The sequence below is a fragment of the Schistocerca serialis genome, chromosome 2 (assembly GCF_023864345.2).
Source record: "Schistocerca serialis cubense isolate TAMUIC-IGC-003099 chromosome 2, iqSchSeri2.2, whole genome shotgun sequence".
Lineage (NCBI taxonomy): Eukaryota > Metazoa > Arthropoda > Insecta > Orthoptera > Acrididae > Schistocerca > Schistocerca serialis.
The window spans coordinates 510175287-510187686 of record NC_064639.1 but is presented as its reverse complement, the minus strand read 5'-3'; the positions used below and the strand labels follow the sequence as shown (position 1 = coordinate 510187686).

At 39.2% G+C, this 12400-nt stretch overlaps 1 protein-coding gene across 1 annotated transcript in view; it reads right to left on the bottom strand.

Moving 5' to 3' along the window:
* Positions 1-12400, bottom strand: part of LOC126457478 (uncharacterized) — a 160448-nt gene that overhangs the window by 122266 nt on the left and 25782 nt on the right. The gene's annotated exons all lie outside the window — the stretch shown is intronic.

Genomic DNA, 12400 nt, shown 5'->3' with positions numbered 1-12400 from the left:
ATAAGTATTTTCTGATCCACATTCTTCGAAAAAGGAGCTCTTGGAATGGAGAGAACAATAAGAAGGGACTAATAACAGGAACTGCATACATAATTTACTTTTCAATACTTGGTAACGTTTTTGATAGAATAACTTCTTGTGGTGCACCACTTTAATTACATAGACATTAAGATGTGAATATACATTTCCCTTATCTGCATTGTTGTTTTTACTGTAATATTTTTTCTGGTTGAGCTATGTCATGTTTAGGTATAAGTTACTGCTGTTTGCCAGGCATAGTGTTACTGAATTTGACTTTGTGTTACTCTGCTAAGCCAGTTTTACTACTCATTTATTTTTCTTGTTGCTGCACATTGCCTCATATTAGTTGTAATGTTGAATGCTTGGTAATTTAGATTTACTGTAGCTTGCTTTGCAAATTTCCATTTTTTCATTGATGTTTGTGTTAATTGTTTTGTGCTGCTGCATTGCCTCGTCCCTTAGTTTAGCATCTGAGCTCAGTAGATTTAAGTTAGTTTAAGAGGGGGTAGACTATATAAGAACCTAACTATGGAGAACAGGGAAAGAATGCATTGAGAAGTTATATGAAAACGATTTGGGCCAAAATGAGTATTGTACAATGAGCCATAAGTATTTTGAAAGAAATATGGTTAGAATACAGAAAAGAGGCGATAGATAGGACTTTTTGGGGATAATGATGAATGAAGGGAGATCTCCAAGGCGTAAAGAAAGTTTTGTTTGCAAAATACTGCAGTACAACAAACCCTGTCTTTTCCTTTTGTATTATTTCACTATATGTTTGTGTACCCTTGTGTATTTGTCTTTTTCCTGTCTTTAAGTGTTTAGCTAATAAGATTTATGTTGTAGAATTTTTCAAATACTATGTTATTTATCTTGTAAAGATGTTTAGACATTATTTATTCTGTTTTGTTTTAATGCTCATGTGTGAAGTTGATGTTTCGAAAGTTATTCTGATCTTTTATGTATGTACTCATGTCATAATTCCTGTAACACTGATGTATATGTCTATTTCTATTCTTTTGTAAAGCCTGTTTTACTTCAAATGTTATCTGTATTTTGTACCTATGTAATTGTATTCTTATGTTATAAAATTGTAATTAACGCCAGGTCATCAAATTAAGTAACTTGTCAGTTCCATTTCACTGCACACGTTTCTGTTGGTCATAGTATATGGACAATCTGTGAGAAGTAGGGACTGTTAGTGTTTGCACGTGTGTTAATAATTCTGCAAGGGACTGGATAACAGCATTGCTGGTTCTAAGGACAATTCCAAAAACTTTGTGAGTGCACAAGTGGTGGTTATGGACTTGCTATATTATCCGCAAGACTCTTCAATGGTGATTGTGCACCTGCACAGTCGCAACAGATGGCTGCTGGCCGTCTCTACAAGGACTACAGTGGGTCTGCACCTCTGGTGGCCCACCAATACCGTAATCTCTACCAGGACTACAGTGGGTCTGCTCTGTGATGACCTACCTACCAATACTCTTCAAAATTTCGACTGACTCTGCTGTGGGTTTGCTCTGTTGTGGCCCATTACCTGTATGCATGTCAAGAGTCAGCACTGTCTTTCCGTTGGAAGGACGACACTACTTCTTCAAGACTGCATGGAAATCCACTACTTCTGTGTGCATTTTCTTCTACTGCTCAGACTTTGAGAAAAACACTACTATTTTACCGTAATGAATGATCAAGACTGTCTTTATGGACTGTGAGAAAATTTGAGCTTTTGACCAACATTGTATCAATAAGTGTGTGCATTTGATTTCTTTGTTATTGTAATTATGAAAATTTTTTTCAAATCTGTATTGGCCACTGCCCAATCCAATTTGTAAAATTTTTTGTGGGGAGCATGGGGGCTATGTAAGTAGGCTGTTTAGGTTTTTTTATTGGTAACGCCACCTCTGTATGAAAATCACTGGCTGTGCTGTGTGCAGTCTGTGGCTGCTTTGCATTGTTGTAATACTCGCCATTGTAGTGTTAGGCAGCTGGCTGTGAACAGTGCGTAGTGTTGCGCAGTTGGAGGTGAGCCGCCAGCAGTGGTGGATGTAGGGAGAGAGATGGCGGAGTTTTGAAATTTGTCATGAACTGCTATATTTATATATGATGATATCAAGGTAAATACATTGTTTGTTCTCTATTAATATCTTTCATTTGCTAACTATCCCTATCAGTAGTTAGTGCCTTCCATAGTTTGAATCTTTTATTTAGCTGGCAGTAGTGGCGCTCGCTGTATTGCAGTAGCTTGAGCAGCGAAAATTTTTGTGAGGTAAGTGATTTGTGAAAGGTATAGTTTAATGTTAGTCAGGGCCATTCTTTTGTAGGGAATTTTGAAAGTCAGACTGCGTTGCGCTAACAAAATATTGTGTGTCAGTTTAAGCACAGTCATGTATAATTGTTCAAAGGGGACGTTTCACCTTGTGTGAATGCTGTGAAAAGCGAATCATTTGCATATAACAGCATCTTCTTCCTGTCGGTTAAATTTCGCGTATCTAGCACGTCATCTTCGTGGTGTAGTAATTTTAATGGCCAGTAGTGTAAATTCTCATACACCCTAACACAAACTAAGACAAAAAAGAAAAAAAAAACACTGACTACGAAGGAATTATCCCAGTGGGACGGACTTCGGTAGATGTGATGTACATGTACATAGAAACAAACGATTACAATTTCAGAAAATTTGGCTGATTTATTAAAGAGAAAGACCTTCACAAATTGTACTAGTCAATAACGTGTCAGTCCACTTCCAGTCCTTAAGCAAGCAGTTATCCAGATTTGCATTGATTGATGGAGTTTTTGGACGTACTGCTGAGGGATGTCGTGCCAAATATTGTTCATATCATCAAAATCCAGAGCTGGTTGGAGGCTACCAACCATAATACTCCAAACGGTCTCACAGCTATGACTGTGAAACTGTGCTTTTGGCAAACAAAGATGCAGATAAAAGATCAAATTATAAGCCTAATATAATAACTTTAAACAAGTGGAAACACTTCCTGAAGCAATAGACTGTTGTATCGACTGCTACACACTGTAGATCCGATTACATTGTTGGTTAAGGTAGGGTTTGATAAGCACAAAGACGACCAGTAGAAACTCCCGCCGTGTTTGGACAATTATCTTCCTGCAACGTAAGATCAGGACGGCCTGCCATGAAGGGCAACAAAACGGGGCGTAAATATCGTCGACGAACGCTATGCTGGAAGGGTGCCTCAGATGACAGTCAAAGGGGTCCTGCTAAGAAATGAAACGGCATCCCGCAACACTGTTCCTGGTTGCCGGGCCGTATAGCGGGCGACGTTAAGTCTAGTATCCCACTGCTGTAAGTGGCACCTGCAACCAAGTCTTCACTCGTGATGTGGGCTCATTTGGAGGAGGGATTTATCACTGAAAACAATTGTACTCCAGTCAGTGAGATTCCAGAGCGCAGTGCACTAAATCTGGTTAACCGTCTATGGTCACATAAATTTTGTTTATGCGGTATAGTGGATTCGACTCTAGAAGTGTTTGGGAGACGCTCACTCCTACTACATTCCGACGCAACCATCGCCCAAAAAGCATTATGGATTATTTAAAATTACCAAAGAGTTGAAAACCGTATGATAAATAGACAAAGTTTCATTTTCATTTCACTTTTTGCAACATTTCCCGTTACAATGTTTCTAATATCACATGTTCAAACGATATTTATATGACCAATGGCTTTGTAGTTGAGTTTTTTCTTAACTTCTGTGCTCTACACGAGCATTAAGACAGAGTATTGTCTGAATTTAACCATTCTAAATCGTGTGGTGAGTTTTGGCTGTCCTCTGTCTTGTCCATATTTTCCGAAGTACCTCCTTCTAATGATATTCTCCCACCTTGACCGTGAACCCTGCGATACGGAAAGGTTGCGTGTGTCAACAGTACTGATAGCAGCACCGGTGGTATAACTGCAACGGTATCTGTGGAGATGCCAGATTAATCTGTGGTTCCTGTAAGAGGGCAACAAACTCTGCAGTAGTATCAGGGGAAACGGTCTGGATGCCTGAATAGTCTGCCGTTCATCTACATGGTTACTCTGCAATTCACACTTAACTGCCTGGCAGAGAGTTCATCGAACCATTTTCATACTACTTCTCTACCACTCCACTCTCGAATGGCGGGCATCATCAGCGATCACTGTAACATCATGGTTCTTTTTATTTTACAATTTTGTTTTCTTGGATCGCGAACAATTGGCATGCTTTACTTACTATTATAAACAGTGTTTAAAAAAGGGTTGAAAGCATTAAACTACCAAATTGCTAGTTCCTGTTCGTTCCCTGTTGATGCATATTTTGTTTTTTATTTGATATTTTTTTCGGTGTTTCTGATATTGGGAACACCTTTCTTTCCTTTTTTTAAAGTAAAACATCGGGAGGTGCGATTTATAACAAAAAAGTCTGTATAATGTATAGACAATTATTTTCATCGTGATACACGATGCGCTAGATAGGACTTTTGTAAGATCATGATGCTCAACCGACCTGCACCATAAAGGTGACACCACCAAAGTGGGCCTTCCTTCCTCAACCGTGTGACGCTTATTTTTTCCAACAGGTAAATAATTTCATCGCATGACTTCGAAATCATGCGAAATAACAGCAGAGCCGAATATTACAAGATAGGGCGGATGCTACCAAAACTCAGTCCTGGTCCCTAACCAGCTTGTCTTCTAAGATATGTTTTATATGCTTGTTACAAATCCTAATTGATATCTAATCAATTTGTATTTAGCAACGTGAATCAAATATGTTTTCGACAAACACTATATCGGAAAACACGTCAATGCGGCGCGATTTCATTCGCGTGTTGCGCATGGTGCGAGGAACATTTGTGTTTTGCCTATTTCTATGGCTCAGGAATAGACGATCAGATAGGATCACACAATAATATACTTAGGTGTATTTTTGTACTACGTATCACAACGAAAATAGCTGTCAATACATTATAATATATACTTATGTACTTATCAATGAGACCTAATGATGTTTTACTTTTAAAAAAGGCAAAGAAAAATATTACGGTCCTCACAATATTACCCGATACACCGAAAAGAGTATCGAAAAAAATGCCACGACCATGAATCGTACTCGGGACATCGGTTTGGTACCTTAATCCCTTGGCCGTTCTACCGCCGATCTCACTTTGGTACACACATCAAGTGACGATTACGCAAGCTACAGCGTGAAGACACGGAAACATCAATAACTCAAATATTATTAACTTTGGACCCCGTATTAAATTAGTATAAAACTGTTTTTAAAGATTGTTTCGATCTATAGCATTGATAATACAATTTTCCATCATCAAATCCGGCCTCGACTTGTTCAAAATCCTAGGAGTATCAAGCAAAAAGCCCAAAACGTGCCTCTTTATGTCGAGTGTGGAACGTCCGTGCAAAATATGACGAAAGTCGCTACCTCACATGTCAGATCCTCACATTATGAGAAGCCGTGGTCTTGGCTGCTACATCAGCCCACCCTGGCGAAGCAAAGTATTGTTCATTAAAAGAAGTAAAAAGACCTTTCAATCGTTCCTTTTAACGGTTCGGCATGGTTCTTTCAAGGTCTTAACGGACAGCACCTGATTTCTGAGAAGGGGGTTACGTGGTTTCATTTTGGATAACTGGCCGATGGGGCTGTTTGCTCCATGGATACTTGGGTATCACATTACGAGGTGGTAAATCAATTGCCCGGTTTGACTTTGCTCTAGTTTCATGTCGAAGTTTCAGTCAGGGCAAGATTTTTTGGTTAAAGTTTTTCAAGGTTGTAACCAAGAGTTTGACTAAATCTGCGTTCCATGGCGGATGACGTATCGAGGAAAATACTGTGACCTCTTCCTGAAATATTAAACACTGGAGCGTGAAGAAGTCTTTGTGGTGTGGTGAAATTTAGCAACGGATTGTTGGTTTGATAAGACGTGTTTGGGGGCATCACAGACTGGTATTGAAGACTGTTTTCGGAATCGGTTTGACTATAATTTGTTTCGTAGTAGGTGATAATATTATTGCTCAGAACACTCTAGTGTAGTTGAAAGATTTCTGAGGTTTTGTTGGATAGTAATTGCACTCAGAACATTCTAACATTTTTGAGTGTTTTCTGGTGTTTTGTTGGATAACAACGCTACTCATTACTGTTGACTGGTTTTTCATGTTGCTTATTGGATGTTGACTGGTTTTTGATGTTGCATATTGGATGTTAAAAAGAGCGTAGAGTGCACTAAGTCTTTTAGAAGCCAAGCTTATTGTTTAGCAGTATTCGTTCTGTCGTCATTATGGAAAGCAGTAGTGGTGAGATAGTTCTGGTTTTCTCCACTAGTGAACAAGATCAATCACCGAATGAATAGTAAAACCTGTTTACAAGAAGAGTCATTAACTGAAGCATGAGCAGAGTCACTGCTCTCTTAAAAGAATCAGGTGTCGAGTGGCCCCATCTTAGCTTCAAGTGAGAGTTTAAGTAAAGACAATAGTCATTCCCGATTTGAGGATTGACTGCTACCGTCATTAACATACTTATAACTAATAACGGTGGCTGACTGTCAGGCGCACCTATCTCGAAGGCAGTGTGCTAGGAGAGAACGTTTCTTGTCTGGTGTCTATTATTCACATTCGTGAGACTGAGCGGCTTCACATGTCTGTCGAATGGAGGACTGGTTCCAGTAGGCATACAGCAAAACCATCTGAGTCTCAGCACAGGGGGACTACTTGTCCCTTTCGCCACTCTCCGACGTCACTGACCGAGCCCCCAGGACACAGCAGGGAGCCGGAGACGTCTGACGTGTACCACCCCGGCTGTTGGCTGTCACAACACTTGCCCGTCACAGTCGCTCTTGGCCGTCTAAGTATTGCTATGTCAAATGCATCTGTAGGACACAGTGTGGTGTGTAAGTGAGTAAGGAAAGAATTTCCACCCCACCCTTTCTCACATGTGCTACATCACAAGTGATGTATGGCAAAGTGCCATTTTTTTTCACGAGTTAACAGCGTTTTCCTTCTTTTTTTAAGAATTTTTTTGTCTCATTATCCACACTTGTAAATTTTAAATGCCAGGTGAGAACTTTTGTTAACCATGCTTTGTATTAATTCATGTTGTAGATATGTTATGTTGTAGACGAAAATGTTTATTGTCATAACACTGAGACAGCCTTGAGACATATTTACGATTTGGTTTTCCATTGCTTTTTCCAACAAGTCCAAAGGAAAAGGAACAAAATTAAAGTTACAAGAGTGCACTTATTTTGTGTCTGAATTCTTTTTCTATATGCATGCCTCATATATCTCGTTCTTGTTTTATAATAATAGCGTCCATTTCTTCTACTGACTCATTCCTGTCTTCGGTTAGATACTTTTACGACGGATAAAGCAGTTTAGGATACGGAAGAGATGACTCAGTTGTAGTTAATTGACCTGTCTCAGACTCAGAGCTCTTGAGGGAGGCAAGTCATAACACTTCGTGTTACGAACCCTCCAAAGAATGTCACATTCGGTGACGAGCATGTGGGCGGCTGCACAAGGCCAGAAACAAATGATAACTCGATAAGTAATTAATAAATATGAAATCAGGCGTCAGATTCGGGACCTTTTAATGAATAACAAGCAGCTGCTCTACCCATAATTTGCCTGTCAGTTTTATTTCTAAGTAACTAAAGATTCAACCGCGAATTAAACTTCTAAATAAATACATAAACTACAGAAACTTCCTAATAATAACTTGTTACATACAAAGGAACTAAAACCTGTACACAGAAATCAGGTGCAATCACTTTCAGAGGAATTAATAAATTAAAAGATACAGGTTAAAAGGGAGCGTATTTTGGTCTTGAGACGTGCAAGAACACAGAAAAGCCAGCCGTCCCACCTGATCCAGGCTAGGATAACTCTGGTGCAAAAAGGAAGCGTCGAGTTATATGGCCCACCAGGCTACAGGTAGCCGCTTTACCTACCAACATTTTGGTTCCAGAACTACCTTTTTTCAGTCGAAGCCACCCTAGAGTTTCGATCTCAGTTTCGGTCATTTGGCGATCGCGAATATTTCGCAGTACTACGGAAGAATAGCAGCGCCGGCCCCATATGGTAAGATCTACCGACGTCTACTACACCCTTTCTGTTGCCGAAACGTAGTTCTCATAGCTGAGTATCCTCTCTCTGAAGTGTTCTCATTTGAAGTTGTGCAGTTGTAGGTGAGTGCTATTTCTGTATGTTGTTCTGTGAATATGTCTACGTCAGTTGTGGCCACCTTCGGCTAAGACTACGTGTTCTGTACTAATTTCAGAATATATCTCTTTGTGGTCGTTTCTAAATATTTTATTTGTGTGGTGATTTCTAACACCCTTCCAGCAGTATCCATTCAAGTCAGAGGCTCTCTGCAGGTAGGGTCGTAATCCATCTCTTTCAACGGTGTGACACTGGGCAGAACAATGGCATGAGTTGCCGATGGAATATCAATATTCATCTCGCCAACTTTCCATTGACGACGCCTGGGATACCAAAATTGTGGTTGTCGGTATAGGTGAGGTAGCACAGTCTACGACAACATTAGTGGTATTTTGTCTATATAGACGCCAGTGCCTGAAGAGGCAGAGCTCTGTTTACAAGTGTTAAAATACTGGTAAAAAGTAGCAGTGGCACTAGCGCTTTAGTTTTTAAAATGCTAGATTAGTAATAGAGCGTTGGGTACCTTTGGTCATCGAACATATCGTCTTGACAAGTTCTTATTAAGAGAGCTTGGTGTGTTATAAAGAAAAGAAAAAGTAAGTATTTTTTTCAAAAAAATGACTCTGAGCACTATGGGACTTAACTTCTTTGGTCATCAGTCCCATAGAACTTAGAACTACTTAAACCTAACTAACCTAAGGACATCACACACATCCACGCCCGAGGCAGGATTCGGACCTGCGACCATAGCGGTAGCGCGGTTCCAGACTGTAGCGCCTAGAACCGCTCGGCCACTCCGGCCGGCGTATTTTTTCAGACTGTAGCCTTTTCACTTATCTCATGTTCAGTTGCTTTGAAAATATCAAAGGAAATAAAGAGAAAATTAGTAAGTAAAGTTCCGCCCAAAGTGTTAGGAGATAAAAGATGTGAGATTGACTAGAAAGATTAGTCAATTGGTGTTACGACATTTATCTGGGGAAGATATCATAAAGCAAGAAAGTAATCAGTTTGCTCTATAAAATATAAAAACATTAAGCTTAATTACTGTGTTGGAAGGTAAAAAGTAGTCAACAATACAAGCAAACCAAAATAAAAGTTCTCGTGTAACAGTCTAAGCAAAAGACGATAGCCTGGATTCTATCTCTGACGCTGTTATATACACGTCTTTGTCTAGTGTAGTAGTAAACTTAAAACAGAAGGTAGTGAAGCTAGCTTAACATAAACAGAAACAGTATAAAACCCACTGAACGATAACTGAAAAGTTGAAAGTACAAAAAATTTCTTTTCTGAACATCGGTAGTAATATATGGTAATGATAGCTTGCAAGGTACATGTGACTTCTTTTTTAATTGCATAGTGAGTCAGTGATGAGGTTGTTACTTAATATTCACGGCAGCTACAATCTTTGTGGCACAATATATTCATAGGCAATTTGCATAAAATCGGAACTGAAATTAACATTTATACTATTAATATTAATAATGCATGATGATCCCTTTTGAAAGTTGATCGCCCACAGGTTAGCGGTAGAGCTGCCATATCTAGTGCTGAGCTTACCAAAACAGGCAGTAGTAGAGAGCTATTTACGTGTCATACAGCTCTAACTACAACTAACAGCAAACATATGTACAACATTATACTACGTTATCCTAGCCCCAAATAGGCTAACGATTGAGTAGAAAATTCCTGGATTGTATTGTGGTTCATAAGCCATTGTGTGATTAAATACATTCACGATCATTTCACGTGGCAACAAGCCTATTCCCAGTATTTTATCTCACGATACAGTTAATATACATATACCAATACTCTTGCAAAACTAACCAAACAGAGCCTGGAATTGTCCCAAATCCAATGCGTATATCAGATTGTGGTGCATTTAAAACTACTAATACAAGAGATCGAGTTGAGCAACAATCAAAATAAAATGTAAATACTGGGACGAAAGGCAGGTCCTGAAGGTACAGGACTAGACGTCTTTGTTTTCGTTGCGGGACACAGCGCCATAACTTCGCTGAAGGTGCGCGATAAGGCTGCACAGCTCAGCAGACAATAGGTGCCCTCTAGGACGCTAGACGCGTGGCGTCGTTGAAATAAGGCATGGCGTTGAATGTAGCTCTCCTGAATCCATTGCTTCAGTACTCACTTTACAGTCACGGGATATCAGCCATCATGTGCGGCAAAACTGTGCAATGTTAGACCATAGCCTTTCTAGGACACGATTCTGCCACTGCCAGAATTCGACACTCGTTCGTAGATGTTTCTCCTTCTAACAGGAGATAGCAATATATTCTCACAATCAGTCAAAATTCAAACGCGAGTTATATACAGAATATAGACAGAGTTAGCTCGTACCTAGGGTTGAGCGGAAATAGTGATCTTTTGCGTATCAAATACGCACTATATTTAAGCCAATTTGATGTTTGGTGCTTGTCACCTTCGTGATGTTTCAGTACTGGAGGTCAGCGGTGTGTTTATACAGCAGAAAATTTTAATGAGATTTCGAAAAATGGATATGAACCATCTTTTCCCTTTTACTTTGAAATTTTTTTTGAGGAAAAACTTTATTTTAAACATCTATAGGATTTTGCAGTAACGACGAAAATATCTGATTAAAATGGATAGAAATTGAAGACGGTGCAGACTTCGTGAGACGTGAGCACAGTCTAGTTTATATCGATGAATGGCGACTGAGCAATTAATTGATTTCCTAGTTTCCTCATAGCACATTGCACATAATTCTCTACAAGGGAGGCTACAAACAGTAGCAACCAGGACGTATTGCTGCAAATTTTTAACGATGCATGTAGAAAAGGAAAAGCTATCACGCTGTTTTTACCCTTGAACAATTTATTTAACGCAGAAAACTTGAACTGAGGATTGCATGGAGCACAAAATGCTCAAGCCCCATGCAGACGACTGCTTAAACTGGGCACGCTAACAACAGGATAACAGTAGTTTTACTTCCTTTGAAGTTTATTACTAACACCTATTCAGAGTTCACAAAATTTCTCATTACGAATGAACTTGGGTATATCATTTTGGACTTAAACTACCCGCTGACTGGAAAGCATTAAAATATTATTTCTTGGAGTCATATGTTTTCTGAACGTTTTGGCGCTGCCCGCCACAATTTCCACTCATCTGATAACTGATTTGATTCAAAGTACATCTTCTACCCAAAGTCCTAATTATTTGTTGGTTACGTTGCAGTCTCCATCTTCCTCTGCAGTTTCTACCACCTACAGCTCCTTCGAGTAACAAGGAAGTTATTCCTTGATGCCTTAACTGGTGTCTAAAATCTTCTTCCTTCTTCCTGTAATTGTTTTCCACTAATCCTCTCCCCGCCAGTTTCGCAGAGAATCTCATCGTTTCTTATCAGTCCATCTTTCAACATCCTTGCATAGCAGTTCTTTCGTTTTCTGGTTTCTGGTGATTTCCTTTTATGTAATGCTGTACACCAAACGCACATTCTCAGAAATTTATTCTCCAAATTACTTCTTTCAGTCAGGAATGGTCTCTCTGCCTGTGCTAGTTGGCTTTTTACTTTATCCATTTGTTTCACGTCGTTTGTTATTTTGCTTCCCACATGACAGAATTCCCTCTGCTCATGGTCCAAAATTTTTATTTTAAATCTATCTCTAATATTAGTCATTTCTGCTACTCCTCATTACTGTCGTCTTTCTTTGGTTTACTCTCAGTGCACAGTTTGTGGTTGTACCCTTTTCATTCCATTCAGAAGGTCCTGCAATTGCTTCTCTGTTCAACAGAGGATACCGGTGTCATCAGCGAATCTTGTCCATGGCATCCTTTCACCCTGAGTTTTAATCCATCTTCTGAACATTAGCTTTTACTTTTGTCACTGTCTTTTCGATGTAAAACCTGAACAGTGGGTGAAAAAGGTTAAATCCAAGTCTGAAAGCCATCCTAACTCCAGCGCAAAATTATGGTCTTCTATTCTTAAACTATTTTCTTCATAAAAGTAAATCACCGGCTGCCAACCAGTCGTTAGTAGACAGTCAATGCAATTTTTTTAAAAAAATTATAATTCCATTCAAGTATCATTATTACTTCATAAAGTCATGATAAACAAGCTGCGTCCTTTTTGCGTATTATTACGTGAAATAGGTGTCAATGTTACATAATAGCTAACATGCATTGAAATATGAAGAAATGCAACTAATTAACTCACTCAAGCAGTCT